Source organism: Manis pentadactyla, chromosome 12 (genome assembly GCF_030020395.1).
Source record: "Manis pentadactyla isolate mManPen7 chromosome 12, mManPen7.hap1, whole genome shotgun sequence".
NCBI classification, from domain to species: domain Eukaryota; kingdom Metazoa; phylum Chordata; class Mammalia; order Pholidota; family Manidae; genus Manis; species Manis pentadactyla.
Window position 1 is genome coordinate 29390719 of NC_080030.1, and position 4527 is coordinate 29395245.

A 4527-nucleotide genomic window follows, 5' to 3' on the forward strand; every position below is an offset into this window, starting at 1 on the left:
ATTTAAACCTTTCTCAGTAAATATGTTGAGGAGTAATGAGAGCAGCTTTGCGGCAATTCCCCAGCATTTTCTGTTAAAGCCTACCTCCCCCTTTGTGTGGAACCATCATTTTTTAAAACTGGAACGTTAGGAGCCGAGGGGAGGGCGGGGGTTTCTGCTGTTGCCGTTTGCCAGGAGCAGGTCTGAGATTGCATGTTTTTGGGGCTGTGGACCACAGACGTCAGCTTCTCGGGCAGAAATGATCAGACCCGTGCCTCTTGCTGTGCGTGGTCGGCTTCATTCATCTTGTGTTGTCGGACCTGCCTGGGGACAGAAACGACTCCTGTTCAGTAACCAGTGCTTCTCACAGGCTAGGACAGAAGCCAACGATCCCTCCTGTGCACAGGCTGGCACAGCCCAGCACTTTGATTGTGGCTTGAGGCTCTGAGAATTTCCAAGGAGATAGAGCTGCCCGACACTCAGTCCTGAAGACACTTTTTTGAGATGCTGCCTTCATCATGGTGTGTAATCAAGACAAGAAGGCCCAGTCTTTATTCCTAAAGGGAGGTGGTCAATTTTCACTACAGACAAGGGTGGCCTGGGCCCCGCCGGCTTCAGGACAAGCATCTCAGGTCACACTCGACGGGAGCCGAGTCATGTCTGGGGGCATCATGTCTGATCGCGGTGAACGCAGCACACTTGAGATGTCCTTTCTGTGTCCTGCTATCCTGGGGTTCGCCTTGTGCAGGATACAATGTTGGGACCCCCTGAAATTCACATGAAGTCCCCCTCATCACTGCTTTTAAAAACACACTCCCCTTTGGATAAAAGACAAAGACATGCCCAGAAGTCTTAAGTGTGCTCTGCGTTCTGGTGGAGACCACACCTTCTATCCGCCGCCTCTACTAGCGCTCATTCACTGAGCATAGTAATTCTTACTTTTGTTAAAAAAACTATAATTAAAGCATAAACTGCTAAAATACTTTAAAATATCCATCCAAAAGCATGTTGAGGTTTCTAAAGATTCTCTTTCCAGATTGCACCCAGCGGTTCCTCCTGTGCCCCTCCTGCACAGCGTGCTGTAAATTGCATTTTTCTGTTATTTTGATTGAGATCTTTGAAGTAATACATAATTATTTTGTGAAAGGGATGATTGTTCCTTGCTATTTTTTTAAGTACAAGAGGTGGGAAGTCTTCTTGCACACATGTGCACACACACACACACACACACACACACACACACACACACACACAATCCCCTCTTCCTTGGGCTTTCTTGATTTTTCTTAGGAAAGTTGTGGTGAGCTCCAGGAGTTTTGGGGGAGGGCGGCCCTTGGGTGCCCTCTCTTGTGGTCATTCCTTTTTCTGCATGAGCATGGGGGGCATGGCCCACAGGAACCCAGCACTTCTAGCACACTGCTTAGTGCACGGTGGGGACAGAGTGGGGAGCCCTGCACCAGGTGAGGCGAGGCACTGCGAAGGATCTGGTGAATCTGCATTAGCAGAAACGCTGGCATCCAGCTTTAATAGGGTTGATTCATTCTTAGTGCTTTTGAAGGTTCCAGAGGTGTTACCCAGTTTTCATGGAGCAGATGCTGCAGGTGAGAAAGCCCAGGCATTTCTAGACCACACGGTCTCCCCGCTCCTGCCGGCGCTGGCAGGTAGGTGACCACAGACCCTGGGGACGCTGCCCTGCATGGGACCGCACCTGCTGGGGCTGCGGTTGGCCCAGAGGAACACGGGCCTTTCTGGGGCAGGCGTGGCAGGACACGGCTGAGGTTACCGTGCAGGTGTGGCCTGAGGGGAGGGTTCAGTAAACTGTGGGAGGGCCATGTGGGTAGTGAGAGGTGGGCTCACAGGCAGAAGCCCACGAGGACTCGACACTCCTTGGGGGAAGGTATGGGAGGTGAAGAGCATGGGCCTCCACAGCATGCCAGGCCATGCATAGCCTCCTTGCCCGGGTGCTGAGGCATCTGGAGACATGAGAAGGTACAGGGGTTGGGGCAGGATTTGCATGGGACAAGCCCACCCACCTTGGAAGGGACCAGGGCCTTATCTGTAGGGGTCTCTAGGGGTCTGGGCAGCCAGGGCCCAATCCCACAGCTGCCAGGAGCTCCTGACCCACCTGCTCTGGCTAGCAGCCAGCATTCCGTTCCTCTCACCTCTGCGGGCTTGTCTCCCCTGTATGTCCAGGCTCCCTCCCACTCCTTGTAGACCTGGGAGAGTTCTGGCAATCGGGCCACTGATGTGCTCGAGCTGTGCCTCCACGGTGACCCACTGAGATGGGATGCCACCCTGCCTCAGGACACACCTGCTCCCCTGGTGTCTGCTGGGAGTGGCCAACATCAGCTGTGCCTGTTTGTCCTTCCTTCACCCCTGGGAGTACCTGTGGTGGAGGGGAGGTGAATCAGGTCTGAGCTAATCTAAGCCCTGGGAGGCTCCGGCACGCTCACCCCACCTGTGACAGTTGGTCTCTGTGGGCTGTGGGGCCTGCTGGAGGAGGAGTGGCTCCATCCAGGTGCAGCAGCTGGACCCACTGTCCACTTCACCCTGGCATGCGGGTGGGCAACATCCCATAGATTCTGCAAACTTCCAGCACTGACTCCTGGAAGTACAGCAGCTGGGCATGGAGACTGGGGGGTTCCACTGCCTCTGACTCCAGGTGGCTCCCAACACAGGGCTGTGCGACCAAAGATCAAGGTGTCTCGTACCACTTGTACAGGTGTGGGGTAGGACATTCCACCTTGTCTCGGAGAATCGAGCAGGAACGGGGGGGGGCATGGTATTCTGTGCACTGTCCCATGGCTTCCTGCTCCCAGTTCAAGGCACAGGGCGTGACGAACACTGTCCAGTTTGGAGCCTCGGTATGGGGCTGAGGTGGGGAAGGAGGACCCGGGACCGTGGGTCCTGGTCCTGTATCTGAGTCCTGCCCTCGCCCTCTGGATCTGCACAAAGCCCCTCTTAAGGGCCAGAGCTCAGCATTCATGAGCTCACAGGAAACCCCAGGAGCATGGGTGGGGGGGGTCACACCACAGACAAGCACAGGCGCCAGGAAAGCAAGCATGGCCACAGACGCTCCCGACAGAGTGGACCAGGGCCCTTCCCAGACCAGTGCTCAGAGCCTGACAGCACAGCTGGAGGGGTGTTTGCCTGGGAAAAGGAGCCGCAGATTCCAGGAGGTCTGTTCAAATGGTCGTGTCTCCCTGGGAGCTGGTGGTGGCCTGGGAAATTGGTCGAGTGAGGTGGTTCGAGAGGCCAGGGCTGGTTGGGGCACCATAGAAATGACCTTTCTCCTTATAACTGCTGCCTCCTGGATAGATTGCCAGATGGCGCCCTTCTAATTAAGTAGTTTTACATTTGATAGTATTTTACTTATATTGCTCCATATTAAATTACTAAATGATTGGCATATCCCATTTTTGAGAAGATTCCAAACAAATTACGAGATTGATTCCACATGATGTGTATCTTTAAAACCAGCATCATGTGTTTCAACTGAAGAAATATCCAAGCAAGATTGAGTGCACATGCTAGTTTTTCTTTTATGATTTATGAACACATGTTTTTTAAAAAGATATTTGGAGATTTGGAGAACATTCAGTAGAATTCTGTTATTTTACTAGTAAATTTGGAGTAATTCTACTGTGTCATTTAAGAATTTTGGGTCTGTACAATTCATGTGTTCCTATGAGGCAAAAATCCCTTTATTATACCCAAGGGAATTGTACATTGCTAGAATTCCTTGACTGAAGGTCATGATTTTGTTTATAATTCCTTTAGCATCATAAAATAAATTTATAGTTAAAAGATTGGGCTACAAACCACGAGTTGGGTCTAGGCAACCAGTTACTTCCCCAAAGTCCTCATATTGTGAACCTTCCCACCAGATCCTTCCAGGGGCCGGGGATGGGCTTGGGGCACAGTGGCCCACATTTGCCGTGGCTGAGCACAGAGACAGGCTCACCGGCCAAGCAGAGATCTGCTCCTCCCCACAGCCCGTGACCCACGTGCCCCTGAGCCACGCTCACCATCAGCCTCAGGTACCCTCCATGCTCATCTGCCCAGCTCAGAAAGGCAGGGTGGCATATTCCCGGCTCCGTCTCTGTCCAGATCATGCAGAAGAGCGTGAATGCCCTTCACGTTCCTTCATCTTATCTCTACAGGTCCTCCCGAGGCAGCTGCCAGCGGGGCCCAGTCTGCGTGGCTCTATCGGCCGTCAGGAAGTGGCTGCTGACGTTCTTTTCTGACTTCACTCCTGTGGGTTCTGCTTTGTCATCAGATTATGCTGTGAAAAAGGGAACAAGGAAAACCTTAGGCAAGGTGCCCATCACCACCAGTTCCTGCTCCGTTTACATGGTTTCCGCTTGAAGCCACGGCATTGTGGGCTGTCCAGCACGTTTTACATCTCTTGAAAAATTATACTTTGGTTTGGCCTCAAGTACCTTCACTTCTGTGATCCAACTAGATAGTCAAAGCTACGTCTGTCGTCTACATATGAATCAAAGCAGATACAAAGTCAGGAATTCAAGGTATTCTTGGATAGCCTTA

The 4527-nt window shown here is 52.2% G+C and overlaps 1 long non-coding RNA gene across 1 annotated transcript; it reads right to left on the minus strand.

Annotated features, from left to right (window-relative positions):
- Positions 1-1285: 1285 nt before the first annotated feature.
- LOC130680129 (uncharacterized) lies at positions 1286-4161 on the minus strand. Its single transcript, XR_008993161.1, has 3 exons — positions 4008-4161; positions 2105-2365; positions 1286-1574 (listed from the first exon to the last, which is right to left on the minus strand). It is a non-coding gene; the product is annotated as an uncharacterized LOC130680129 (long non-coding RNA).
- Between the last annotated feature and the right edge of the window lie 366 nt (positions 4162-4527).